Genomic DNA, 15,236 nt, shown 5'->3' with positions numbered 1-15,236 from the left:
TATATGTAAATGTTTGTCGCAGTTTTACACACATTCCGTGAGTATTTTTCGCTTGTTCACGAGTGTTTTATCAGGGTTGGAGCTAAACCTTGAAGGAAAGTGGAAACTGCTGGCCACAGTTAAGAACTTTCTGCTGGTCTGTATTATAAATGCACGATTGCAGTGCAGCGTTTGTATCCGCAAGTCTAGATATGCATGTTTTCTGTGATGCACACAATTAATTAATGTGATGGTAGCTGTTAAGACACTTACATTTAACATTCAAATGTTTTAAAAACCAAACCTGTTCAGGTTTTTATGTGTATTTGGTTTGTGAAGTGTAATTTTTTTTCCTCTCCCTCACAGATAACCATGGTTAATAAATGGTCAGACACGTCACTGGCTTTAAAATATAAACCCCATTGATGCAAAAAGGTAAGGTGCTTAAAAGGACCTTGTAAGACTTCGTCACTAATGTTCATTAAAGAGAAAATAAAAAGAAATCTGTGTTTTGTAGCTTTAATGATAATTCTTACTGTATGTATTTCATTTAGAATTTAGCATTAAAGACTGTAAAGTGTTTGAGGATTTAATTTAAATTCTGTATATTTCACACTATTTTTTTATTGAACATTGTGTTTTGAAAAATACATCACTAGTCAATTGCAACCTCAAGTTAATGTAGACTTTAAGGAACTTGTTTGTCTGAAAGTGGATATATAAAGATTTTTTGTTTTAAGATGCTGCATGGAATGACAATGTGGTTTGGAACAGACTTGGTGAAGAACATGGAAACATCTCTTAATAAAATGGCCCCAAACATCATCAGGAGTGCAAAAGAAGGAAGTAAAAACATCTCTACGCCAATCTCATTGGAGAGGAAACCACAGAAGGTGCTTGTTCTTTGTCCAGTGTAAAGTAGCCTTATTTGCATAGTCAATGTAAAGGTTCTAGCACCTATAAATTGTATAAGTGAAAATATGAAAATAATGTTAGTATAAACTTTTTCCTTGCCATTGAAGAGTAAACTTGTTAATTAAGAGACGCTGGCTGAGAAAGAGTTAAAGTTTACCCACAAATTAAAATTGTCTTCACTTTCTTCAGCAGAACACAACAGAAGAAATTTTGAAAAAGTATGGTAATCGAACAACAATGGTGCCCATTGACCTGCATTGGTTTTGTGTCCATTAAATTGCTAGCAGAGTTGTTCGGTTACAGACATTCTTCAAAATCTTTTTTGTGTTAGTGTTCTGCTGAAGAAAGAAAGCTGTGAACGTTTGAAATAACGAGTGAGTGAATGAGTTTTCTTTTTTGAGTAAAATGTCCCTGTAATTGATATCTGTACCTAATGTACAATAATTTGTATCTTTGTAGGTCTGGTGAGGAATGCTGCACTTCTGTTATTGCAAGCATTATTTCAAGAAAATCCCAGCTTCCTTGACTGTGTAAATAGTGTAAGTATAGTCTTCTGTAATTTAGTTAGCATTTGAGGCACTTTATTTAAAGTAACATTCAATGCAAATATAAAACTATTACTCTGTTTACCCTTAAATAGCATACAGCTCCACATCAATTATTATGAGTCTTGTTGGTTCGTGAGTGTCGCTTGCCTAGTTGTCATACTTTATTTGTGTTATTATTGGATAATTTTAAGTCTATTTGATGGCTTCTGTTAATTGGTAAAAAGCACTTAAAAGGTGAAATGTTTGTTTTACAGGAACCCAAAGGTCCCACACCAACCATAGTGTTCAACGGCTCTCCTGATCTTCTCAAATCTGAAAGTATCAACTTTATAATGGACAATGTGAGCTGAATATGAGGAAGACATTGACATCACAGGATGTGGAATGACTGTGTCACAGGTCGGAGAAGCGGACCGCCCCTGTCGCGGATCACGCTCCTCCTAGTTCCACCTCGAGGAGGTCCCAAAGCACCCCAATGACCAGACAAACCAGAGATAAGTAAAATATAGAAATAGAAACTTTATTTAAATTATTTAAAACTAAAGTGGGGAATGGGAAAGGGAATCTAAAAATCTCGCTTCTCGCCCTCAGGGGGAGTATTACGGGGCCAGGGACGTTGGAGGGGTTTCCACGTGACTCCAGCTGGAACACCGCTACAGAGCGTATCTGGGTGGGTTGGGCACACACCGTCGCGGCGGCCCCTGATGGCATCCACAAAGGTCCAAGACCCTCCTAAGGTGAGTACGGACGACAAGGACACAGCACAACACTTCAATAAAGCTTTGTGTATTTCCGTTTCAAGAGGTTCTTACTTGACTGTTGAACAGTGTTTCTTCTCTCTCCACAGCTCCTAGCCATAGCAGAACTACGTATTTCAGCACCCGAAGGACTAACAACCCAGCCGGCATCTGCAGCGTATATCCAACGCGATCAAACTTCACTCTGACAAGTAACTTCCTATACACAACCACGCCGTCCATTCGCCCGGACCAGCCCCGCACTCTTTCCGCCCGCTACCAAGCGGTCGCCGGATCAGCAGAGCCTGCGGACTCTTCGGAGGCTGGTCTTCGTTGTGCTGCCCAAGGCGGAAGTTGACTCGCCCGAAAATCGACCCTTCCAGTAACTTCTACCTTCTCTCTTTATATCCTCCTCCCAGGCGTGGCTCGCCCAACCATCGCTCGCCACGTCACTCACACAGCTGTGCCTTGTTTCAGCGAGTGCGGGGATTCCCGGGGAACCCTGAAGTGCCGGTGTCTGTACAAACCGGTCCGGGCGGAACCTCTTCACTCTCCTTTTGGTTCCGCCCCGCATAGTCACTCCGTGACAACTGTTTGCGTTTTTTTTCCTCCTCAATGTTCAATACCCTTTTGCCATTAAGCACACAGTGACTTTAATTTATAAAATATATGCATAAGTTTTAATACCTGTACAAAACAAATGTACAATCAACTTGTGTAAATTGTCATTCTATTTAATAGATTGTTCATGAATTGTCTTTAAATGCATTGTGATTTCGGTAACACTTTACAATAAAGTTCATTAGTTAACATTAGTTAATGTATTAACTAACTTGAACAAACCATAAGCAATACATTTGTTACAGTATTTATTCATCTTTGTTAATGTTAGTTAATAAAAAATTAAGCTTTAATTGCTTGTTCATGTTAGTTCAGAGTGCATTAACTAATGTTAACAAGATTTTAATAAAGTAATTGTTGAAATTAACATTAATAAAAATTAATAAAGGCTGTATAAGTGCAGTTCATTATTAGTTCATGTTAACTAGTGTAGCTAACTAATGTTAACTAATGAACCTTATTGTAAAGTGTTACCGTGATTTCTTTTCATCATTTCAGACACATGTAAAAGTTACTAAAAATTAATACTGCATATACTGTACAGTATCTATGCGTAAGGGAAATAACTTGAACAAAATTTTTAATGTATAGTGTAATTAAGAGTTTAGCTGTTTAATACAGAGATGCAATTTATTTGTATATATTATTTATATATAAACGTATGTATGTTTATTAAAAAGTGAAAATGCTTAATGGAAATAATTAAATAACTAAATGGTTGAATGTAATGAGACATTTTAAATGTAAACTAAAGTTTTGCTGTCTAATACAGAATAAAGAGATGTGATTTTAAGTAATTTTTATAGATTTATATTTCTGTATAATACAATTAATAAATAGTAAACTTTTATAATTTTCTAGATCGGTTATAATTTCTTATCAATAATAAATTACTCATAATAATAAAGAACCTTTAATGGTTCTAAATAGAACCATCTAACTTTGATTCAAAGAACCATTTGGGGTTCTTTTTAATGAACCCATTAAAGTGGTTCTATATTGAACCATTTAGGGGTTCCATATATGAAGCGGGTGATAAAACCATTTCTGGTTCGATATAGAACCATTTTTTTTAAGAGTGTAGCACAAACACAGTCCTGTGGGCCACCATAGTTGTTTTGGTTATACCTATAGACTGAATTAACACGTGCGCATTACGTCAATGTTATCACAGATTTGCGTTTACATAGTTAACACAAAGACAACAAAGTGTCGTTATCAAAAAATTGCACTTTGAAGGCCGTCTTGTAAAATGCCAGCATCGTGTAAACAAACAGCCAAACCCTATATAAATGTTTTGGTTTTTCTTCTACGGGTTGAAATTGTTGTCATGTAAACAGCCGATTAGTCAAAAAAAGCTAACACCAAACATGCTAACTTCTGCCCTCCATTGTTCTTGTTACAGATGTAAAATGCTAAAACATTACTAAAGCATGTAAACCATAACAGGTTCAGGAGTAACTCCTAAATTCTGTACTATAAATGGTTTCATCGGACACATGCGCGCTGTCACCGTAGCGCGTCTGGATGAAGCTTAACTTCGGTTTTCTGTTTGTTTAATGGGCTAGTGGCTGAACTGAGCTCTGGAACACAAACCTAGTACTCAGTATAGTACTCATTTTACACAGTAATGTTAGCTCAGTGTAGTTTTTGATACGCTTTAATATGATTTAAACTATGGTAATCTACTTGTTGTCATCAGACATAAACTACTTTAAAATAAGGTGACCAGACGTCCCCGTTTTCCGGGAACAGTCCCGTTTTTTGGTGTTCTGTCCCCGGCTGAAGCTGCCCCCGGGAATGTCCTCTTTTACAGCACGTCCAAAACAACCAGCAAATACACTGAAAACCCCATCAACATTTAGCCTTTGTAGTACCAGACCGGAGATATCAAGATATCATAAGATATGAAAACAGTCAAAGTTATCGGGGGTTAAGATACTAACTAATCATGTTAAATTAAAGTAATAAACCAATGAAGTGAACTGAACCCAGCATGGTACTGAGCATTTGATTTGTGAAGGCTAAATAGGGTTACTTTTGCATTATTCCTTCTGTTCTTCGCATTTACAATGCTATGAAATCAGCTAAAGTAGTACCTTAAAAGTAATTTTTAATGAGGTAAGTCTAAAAAAATTGAAAAAATTTGATTTAGGCTATAGAAACACTGCAAATAAATGACTTTCTTTTATGCAGGTTGCCTTATCGTACAACTTCCCATATATATATATATATATATATATATATATATTTTTTTTTTTTCTTTTTTTTTTTTTTTATGTAAGGACTTTACCACAAAACATAGCTATTTATGTATCCAACAGTTAAACTAAGAAAAAGGTCGATTCAAATGACACAGCCTTCTTACATTAATACAGGGAGAAGTCTTTTATAGATTATGTCTTGAATGCTGTGTGCATAGATTATGTGCAGTATCCAAGGTTTTAATCTAGTACTCCATTTATAATTTTTCCCAGTGCGCTGAAGGTGTTGCTGTTAAATACACAACAGCTGCATTGTAAATGTGCGGCTGTTCGTAGCAGACTCGTGCAATATAGGTTAAATGTCTTCCTATGTCTGTTTAACAATCATCAATGTCTGTCAAATGTTCTTTTAATTTATTTTAAATTGAAATATATAAAAACATGGAGAATCCTAAAAAAGTCTGAGGTCTGGCCTGCGTATCAGCTGTGACGTTAAAATTGGCCTGAAACCCGACAGAGGGACGTAAAAAGGTCGGCCTTGGGCTGAAATGCAGGGCTCTAGTCTATAGTACTATAAAACCTCATTCCCCGCAATTGACGAGTTATCTCGTCAATTAAAGGCTCTCTAAGCGAATCTGCCAGACGTTAGTTATTGTTGACGTTTGAAACTGTTTTCAAACAGACGGAGCGTAGCTAACTCCTCCCCCTCCCCCTCCCTTCCTTGCTTTCATGAACGCGCCCAACCCCCACCCCCAAATCCTTTTTGTCGTTTATTGGCTGGAATACTTTGTTTTGCTTTGTGATGCTAGGTTTGGCCACTTGTTGATATTGCCGTTTGTGAAGCCTGGGCTGTCTACAGAGATTGCGTTTTTTTACAGTTTGATCAGCAGACAGGCAGCAAGCAGATAGTGAGGAGATGTTTCCGGTATGTAACAAAAAATGTTTTATGGTCTAAAACGCTTCAATTCGCTTAGAGCGCCTTTAAGAGAAAACATTTGCCTGTAAAAAACGTGTTTCTGATGAGTTTTTATGGTAATCTGTAATACCGCGATTATCCACTAGATCAGTGGTTTTCAAACTGGGGGCCGGGGCCCCCAGGGGGGCCGCGAGATGGTGCCAGGGGGGCCCCAGTTTTATGAGATTCTATGAAATACATTAATTTATCATGAATTCTGTGTAATTAAACCTAAAAAATAAGGCTACTAACCAAAAGCACTACTTTTTTGTATAATTTAATGGGGTTTTTTTATAAAATGTTGAGTTTTAGAACAGTTTTTTGTCACAAATTTTCTTTGGGGGGCCGCGAAGGAATGCACCATACACAAGGGGGGCCGCACGCTGAAAAAGTTTGGGAACCACTGCACTAGATAATACCCAATTTATAAAAAACAAGAAGCAAAACATTATTTATTATGTTTTGATAATCGTTCTGAATCTGATCTTTAACAAAATTCCTTCTCAAAAATGCAATTTTTCTGATTTTTGTTCATTTTTGCTTTTGTATTTTTGAAGTTTAAAAGTTTATAAACAGAGAAAAAAGATAGAAAATTTTTCCTGGAAGGCATTTTGTGGAACTTTTGTGAAAATCACAAAAAAATGCTGCCAGGCAACATTTAAAAAAAAGGTTGGCGGGGAATGAGTTAATGACATTTTGTGTAAGTGGCCATAGTTTCAATTCTTGGTTCTCATGCATCCTTGCATCCCTTCCCATATAAAATAATCACCACCTGAGTACGCTTTATGATGCATTTTACATCTAACCCACAAGGCGCTGCTTTAATAAGATGTATTATTCTTTAAGGATGATACATTACAAAACACACACACACAAATGAATAAAAATTCAGTAATGGCTTGAAAATATCTTTTAGAAAAAAGGTTAATGGTTCGCCTTGCAAAGGATTGATGTGTAGCAGGCTGAATGGAAAAGATGACGGATAGCTCACCAGGAGGGAATCAATGGGAAAGTCTGGAAAGGAGAACAGAAGTCTCATTAAATTTCTAAATAACGCTGTGGAAGCCCCCTCAAAACGTATCTCTCCTCTCAAGCCCGGAGACAGCCTGTGAATGCTTTTCTATAAAATGACAACCAAGAGGCGCTGGAGGCTCGATCAAAGCCGTGATCGGCCGGGACATGCGCTATCATGTTGGGTGTGAATGGAGGATGCTACGATGTGCAGGAGACCTGGTTGATATGAAATCTCATTAGTAGATGAAGCAATGTGCATGTACTGTCCCAACCCACATACACTTAAAAACATGTAAGCCTAACACATTTGTGGCCCCCACGATTTTCATGTCCTCCATTCCTGATCACAACCCCGGTGTTGAAATGTGAGTGGGTGATGCAAATGGTAAGTTTCACATCCCGAGTCCCAGAGGAACGTCAAGGTTCACACGACAGACATAAGGAGAACAGAGTCAAACCAACCGGCAATATTCACCAGCTGGGTCCTTTACTTTTGTACGGCCCTCTTGACTCTTCAAGGACTCAAATGCCAAGCAATATGTATTTAAATGCTTAGCCTGTACAAATCCTCACAGACAGAATCCAAGTCCATAAATACCACTACAGTGTGAAACTGCATATTTGCCAACTGCGTTTATTACTGTCTATTTGCCAACGTGAAGTCTTGCCTGGTTGTATCAAGCACAAGTGAATGCAATCAACATTGACTGTATCTTTTATCTTTGTGGTGCTGGTGGATCTTAGTAGTCGCCATCTGCTCCAAAAGCAGATGGTGTGTAATGTCAGGTTTACTCACTCATTTCACACCCAGCCTATTACTTCTTCAATTGTTTATCTTACACCCATCTAAAGGTCATGGTTGCCATTTGGAAATCACCAAGGGTCTGGAACATTCATGTGCCCTTTCCCTGACATGATCTACAAGGGCCACGATCTCCTCTCACAGTCACTGACTGGACAGCTAATATCACCAGTACAGACAGGCTTGGCAAACTCTTTTGATCTTTTACTGTATTGTTTAAGCTCTTAAAATATTCGCTGTTAGGCAGAGAGTTTATCGGTAACATGATTAAACAGCGCTTCCCCTGAAACATTTTAGGATTGACAAATTAGAACAACTATTGGTTACAAAACATCCTTAGGTCTTCATATTTTAAATATATTAAAGTATTTATACCAGAGTGCATTTTCCAATCTCCATTATAAGCTTATTTACTATTTCATAAGAGTTGAGAAAGAGTGTGTGGAGCTAGTCGTCTCCAACAAAAATTGATTGGAAAAGTTTTACATTTAATGTAATTGAAATTAACAAAAAGTATTTGGATATACTGGATCTTCTTTATCATGATGACAGGTGGCACAGTGGCTTGCACTGTTGCCTCACAGCAAGAAGAACCCTGATTTGACCCTTGGCTGGGTCGAGAAGTGTTTTGAATACAGTATGCCTTCACACGACAAAATTTCGGGAGTGACAAGCGTATTTACTTACAGGTGTGAGTCTGGAAGAGTCCTGTTCACACAGCAAATTAAAGACACAAATATAACACTGCCTGAATGAACGAGCAACCGACCTCAAACCCTTATGCTAGTTACACGTGCAGGGAGCTACACTGCGACCAAAATGGTCGCATATGCGACCTTTTGAACTGCCGTTGCGACCCTAATTTTTAATGGGTCGCAAATGTGCTACCTAATGTTTTAGACAATATTCTATGATTTACTATGAGCATTTATTTATTATTATATATCATATATAAACAGAAATGTGGATTTTAAGAATACGTTGTATAACGTGCTCTGAGCCATCAACACGTTAGCTTCACTTTGCATGAAAGCACGTCGTGTCTCTCCCTAAGAGTGTGCGTTTGCGTGCTCATCTGTTTCTCAATGAATTGGGTGCGACGCGACGCAAGCGCAGTGTCTTCCATGTTTCTGAACTTGAGCAGAGGTTTTTCTTCATTGAGGACGCGGGACCCGTATGGTTCCGGGTTTATATTTTAAATGGTCTGTCGGGTCCGGTTAGGTCCTAGTTTAATTACTTTGGGTCCCAAGTCTGATTAATATTGTGTTTATAACCCGAGTCGATCGGAAAACGGCCATGAAAGCATTTTGCATGCACGAGTGCATTTTCAGCGTGCCTCGGTTTCTATGGCGATGGTTCTTGTTACGACCACGCGCTGCGTTTTCTTTCTCACATGTTTTTAATGATCTTATTATTAATAAACCATATATTTTCTAAAACCATATCCATATTAAGTTTGCACAGACATTGTAGCAAAAAAGCAGTGCTAATGTCAAGCCCATTGCACTAAACGAGCAAAGCAATGTAAAGTGGATTAAGCTTTTTAAATCGGCAAGAGAGAAATAGAAAGATACAGCAGAAGCAGTAAAAGTGCCTATTTAATAGAAATTATTACCATTAACATCAGTCATAACATCAGTCACATTTATAATCTATAGACCTGCACTGTCTATTAATATACTATAGGCTACATAGTATTGTATTATATTGAGTGTGATAAAAGGGGTCTAATTGCTTCATATATCAGTGCAAAAACAGTAAGTGTTTTCGTGGTGCTTTGACAAACAGTGTCAGCTTTGTTAATAGCAAAGAAAGTTTGGGGTGGTTAGATTAATGAAATATAATGTGAAATTAATATTAATTTTCAATAAATCAAAGTATTGTGTTGTGTCACATTATTAGTTCTTCGTCACATGTATAGTAGACCATTATTTGTCAGTGGGTAATGATTGCCCTTTTTACCGGTTACCACCACCAAGTAAATTTCAGATCTGTGGGAAACACTGACTGCAACGTTTAAGAAAACAATGCGGCATGTGGTTTAAAAGATGGCAAGTAAAATAAAAAGCATATCTGTATGCAATACAGTTTCATTATTGTTCATTATTATCCAGAGCGCTTTAATATAACTTGAAAAAAATATGTGCGACCAAATCATATTTTGCGCTAGTAACTGAAAAAGTTGGTAGCGCAAGTGCCACCAGTGGAAAAAGTTAGTGTAGTTCCCTGACGTGGTGCCTGTAACCATATAGTGACGGACGTAAATATTAAAAAAGTATTATTTATGCAATGGGCAAAACTTTATTTATGTAATTAACAAAAACAGCTGGCTGGTGTAACGCTTACCATTGTGCAGAGAAAAATAATCAAGGGTGGTTCCTTATTAAAGTTTTAATTTCCAAAATGAATCAACATAAAACCAGTGTCAGCAACTGTACGTTTTACCAAAGCAGATATATCCAATACAAAAGTAATCAAATGACTTGTGAAGCAAATCGATCCGTTTTTGCAAGAAATTGAACTTTATTTAAAGCATTAATTTCAGCCAAATAGGAAGTGCGCTTCCGCTCTGTAGGTGGCGCAGAGAGTATGGTTTGCCAACCGCAGGCAAAACCAGACTCTTAGCGCCACCTAAAGAGCGGGAGTGTAAAAGTGCACTTTATATTGCCAAGGTTCTGTATGGACGCTAATAATGTTTTAAATAACGTTCAATATCCTGCAAAAACCGACCGATTTGCTTCACAAGCAGCAAAAAATGTCACCAGGAGTCATGAAGATTACTTTTGTATTGGATATATCTGCTTTTTGACCTCTCAAAGCAACGGATCTTTTGCCTTGAATTATATGAATCACAGATGGGGTTTTTTGCCAAATATCTTCTTTATTGCTTCACTGAAGATAAAAGGTGAGTAAATAAACAACTAATTTTTATATCCCTTTTATACACTTATCATTATATTAATCATCAACGTTTTAGGTTTAAACGTTATATATCTCACTTACTGGGCTGCACGCGATTCTATGCGTTATGTAATATGTTCTATGGCGTCTATGAAGTTAATATAATATCAAATTAACCTTATGGAGCAATTCTGCTGCGTAGTTTGCAGTCATTTTCATGCACTGCAACGTTATCTTAAAACAGAGAGCAATAGCTAAATGACGTGACAGACAACTGTCACACGCCACAGCTTCTCTGTAAATACGGTTGTGAAACCCGAAAAGTTGCAGGTGTGAGGTCGGTTATAGAATGCGGTTGTCAAACCCGTAAATAACAATAGCATATCATAGCAACCAAAGTGCTTAGCCAAAAGAAACACTGTCAAGCGCTCACAGTTGGCGTTTTAGCCGTATTTAAATGCCTTGGTGTACTTGCCCCCAAATGCTGCGTACACACCCAATGTGAAACATTACTTTCCTCTCTCTCTAGATTACTCGCAAAATTTAACTTTCGTGTCATCAGATGTTTTTGCTTGAGTTGAATTTTTTTCCGTATATATACTGTATATCGGCATCGCATTGACTTTGCATGTAACAGAGCATATGAGCGTAGGGGACCAGGGAGCAAGTGAGGAGCAGGGTTCGCAAAATATAGTCGGAGCGCAGTTTTTGTTTTTAAAGACGTGACGATGTGAAGGGGGAGGAGATTTACTGTATACGTGCATCATGTTTAGTTGCTAAAACACTTCTGCATAGGATACACTTGTGTATCCTCGCTCATGACTCCTCACTCCTTGTTTCTCGCCTCCTTGCAGTGCAATTAAAGAATTGAGGCCCTGCCCCAAATGGTGCACTTCATGTGGACTTTCGGTCTTGTGACCTTAAATTTTGCGTGCTCGCTTAGTCTATGAGTCCTTAGAGTGTCCGTAGATCTGTCATTTTTATGCTCCGAAGTGTGCTCAACCCAGAAGTCCTTGCGAAAGAGTAATTAGATGAATCAGACAACGGATGGGAGGAGTTCACACTGATGGGCAACTTCTCTTCCTATTTCCGGCGTAATGCTAGAGTCTGTCCCAAAATATGACTCCGGTGCGTTCTTATTTACTCGCGATAAGGGTCCCTAAGTGTTGAGTTAAAGGAATATTCCATTTTCTTAAAAGAAAAATCCAAATAATTTACTCATCACCATGTTATTCAAAATGTTGATGTCTTTCTTTGTTCAGTCGAGAAGAAATTATGTTTTTTGAGGAAATCATTGCAGGATTTTTCTCATTTTAATGGACTTTAATAGACACCAACAATTAACACTTAACTCAACACGTAACAGTTTTTTTCAACGGAGTTTCAAAGGAATATAAACAATCCCAAACGAGGCATAAGGGTTCCATCTAGCAAAACGATTGTCACTTTCGACAAGAAAAACAACAAATATACACCCCCAAAGCACAACTTCTCGTCTAGATCCGACCCCACGCAATACGTCAAGAGGTCACAGAACACGAACGCGAAACTCCGCCCCAGTGTTTACAAGTGTGGAGAAAGAGGATCGTTCCAACGTTGTTGTATGTCAACTGATACTAATTAATGTCTTTGTGTCAGTTTATTGTTTACAATGGTCCGTAAATGTGTGTTTCCTATATGTAACACGTGACCTCTCTACGTCACTACACATTTACGCTAGGTCGCGCTGGATCGGATCTAGACAAGAAGTTGTGCTTTAAAAGTGCATATTTGTTATTTTTCCTGTCAAAAACTACAATCGTTCTGCTAGACAAGACCCGCATGCCTCGCCTGGGACCGTCCACAGTCATCCGAAACTCCGTTGAAAAAAACTGTCAAGTGTTGAGCCAAGTGTTAATTGTTGGTGTCTATTAAAGTCCATTAAAATGAGAAAAATCCTGCAATGCTCTCCTCAAAAAACACAATTTCCTCCCGACCGAACAAAGAAAGACACCAACACCCCGAATGACACGGTGGTGAGCAAACTATCTGGATTTTTCTTTTAAGAAAATGGAATATTCCTTTAAGTGTTGGGGTCCATTAAAATGAGTAAAATCCTGGAATGTTTTCCTCAAAAAACATAATTTCTTCTCGACTGAACAAAGAAAGACACCAACATTTTGGATGACTAGGGGTGAGTAAATTATCTGGATTTTTTTTAAGAAAATGGACTAATCCTATACTGCAACAGTACATTAGAGCTTTTGATTCACAAGCTATCGTAATTAGCGTTGCTTCTAGATGACATCACGTGACCTTCAACTCAAAGCTGTTCACGCCCCTGGACTGGCGATTATGCGTTTCTGTAGCAACATCAGAATCAATCCGTGTGAAAGAAAATTGTTGGCAGCTGTCAAATACATAATTACAGCATTAAATTACATTTTAATACTTCTGCTAAATATTGCACAGAAAGAAAAACACAGAAAGTGTCAGGTAACAATAAAAACATACAAGAAGTGCTCCCGCCTGAGGTTGCAGTGGTCATGCGGTACGAGTTGTTTCAGCCCATCAGTTGTAATTACGAACTCTACGCGGACATAAACACTTTTTACATGCTGAAATTTTGTAATTACGGTAATTACGATATTGTGTGAATGTACCTTATGCTTTGATATATTTCTGTAGATAAGTTCAACAACATTGTTAAAAATTCTATTCATTACTTTGTTAAACATTTTATCAATAAAATAAAAAAATCACAAAGTGTGCACGGGTTGGCTGTTTAAAGTATAATTGGCTTTTTTAACATTGTCTAAGTTTTCGTCATTGCCCTAATTGACTTTGACCCAATATTCTACTTTAGCACGACTCATGTATTTAAATACTGAAAGAAGAATCAGTATTAATAAATCTGTGATTTGCACGGCTTATGGCCCATTACTGATAAAAGATCTTTCTATTCTGCCTCATTTTAGTTGTTGGCTCGCCCTTTGGAGACCACTGAGGAAATTCAATGAAAGCGACAGTACCACACCTTTCATTTCTAATGCTGTTGAAAGCTTGACATAAACTGTTGTGACAAGTGCAGATAGGAAGAAAATAACTCAGAAAGCTCTCAATAACTCTCTCACACACACAAAAAAACATCTCACTGTCTTTTTTATGCATATTTGCACATACTTGACCTACTTCCGTAAACAAAGAGGGTTAAAGGTTTTGCCGCTCGCTGGAGGTTCTGAATGAGAGAAATTAGTTGCGTAAGCAATTAGTTAAATAAAAGCAGAGGAACTATTAAAAGAAAACAAATGAAACCCTTTAGCCACACAGATTCATCTCTGTTAAGTTGGCATTGATAAAAATATTTCAAGAGGCCACTGATTAAACACTTTACCGACAATAATTATAAACTAAAAACCGGTAATTCAAGCATAATCCAAGCAAAATTCATAAACGTGCATTACCCAGATAAAGCACCCTTAGATAGGCTTTTACTGTCTAATATAATTAATCTATCTGTACTCCCCTACCATTATATTCCAATCTATCGTACACGAAGGCCATAACGACCCCATAACTTCACAAAAACGGAAAATGAAATACACTCGGTGTCCAAATGAATAGATGTCTTGCTCATTTGTACTGTCAGAGGTATAACTGCTATTAAGAGCAGGTGGTTTAGAAAACCATTTGCATTTTTTATGATTGCCTTTTGATGCTTTCCAACATCAATAAAAGAAGACTTTTGATATTGCATTCATTGAAATGTCATTACGATCATGATTTATTGCACTGGGAGTCTTCATTCTCCTGCTAGTGATCTCTTAATACATACATCATCCTGCATTACACCACATGATGCGGCAAAATAAGAGCCAATCAGAATGCATTTTTGGTTTATAAAATACAGTGTTCCTGGTGGGTCAAAGGTCATGGGTTCCATTCCCAATTCAATTCAAAAGGATCAAACACATGTTTTCATAAAATGTAGAGTATGAATGCACTTCAAGTCGCTTCGGATAACAGCATCTGCCAAATACATAAATGCAATATCATTTTACTGAAGTTGAACCTATTCAGCGCAATGCCACATAAACATCACTTTGTTTGTGGTCTGAAGTTGTCTCTGCTCATTTAGTAAAAAAGCCTAATGATATTAAAAGGGTTTGAGTGAGTTGGCGAATCAAAAGTACCTCATGGCACAGATTTACTTATGGCACAGATACCTAATTAGTTTCCGTAAGTGGGCATTAACAAGAACATGGCACATAGACAAATGTACCTCCTGCATTCAAAGCCATCTGTCCCAGACTCAACTTTTGCACTAGTGGCAAAACGGATAATTTTGTGAATATTATTTGACAACATTTGTCAAAAAATCACATCCAGAGACAGCTGGAGATTATCGTCAGGTGTGCGCGATACATAGTGAGTCATAAGAAAGTTGTTCAGATAACAAAAAATAATTAATTATGATGTCTGACTTACTGTAGCTGTACTACAATATATGTTCAACGCTCTCTATCAGTTGTTATCACTCAAAAAACTTTTTTTTTGTAAAATCGTGGTGGGTGATAAACA

The 15,236-nt window shown here is 37.5% G+C and overlaps 1 protein-coding gene and 1 long non-coding RNA gene across 4 annotated transcripts in view; both read right to left on the bottom strand.

Moving 5' to 3' along the window:
• Window positions 1-15,236, bottom strand: part of cadm1b (cell adhesion molecule 1b) — a 234,965-nt gene that overhangs the window by 156,349 nt on the left and 63,380 nt on the right. The gene's annotated exons all lie outside the window — the stretch shown is intronic.
• LOC141361461 (uncharacterized) lies at window positions 408-1,981 on the bottom strand. The gene is made up of 3 exons (XR_012367557.1): window positions 1,840-1,981; window positions 1,695-1,754; window positions 408-875 (listed from the first exon to the last, which is right to left on the bottom strand). It is a non-coding gene; the product is annotated as an uncharacterized lncRNA (long non-coding RNA).

The sequence above is a fragment of the Misgurnus anguillicaudatus genome, chromosome 24 (genome assembly GCF_027580225.2).
Source record: "Misgurnus anguillicaudatus chromosome 24, ASM2758022v2, whole genome shotgun sequence".
NCBI lineage: Eukaryota > Metazoa > Chordata > Actinopteri > Cypriniformes > Cobitidae > Misgurnus > Misgurnus anguillicaudatus.
This window is presented reverse-complemented; position numbering and strand designations above follow the sequence as displayed.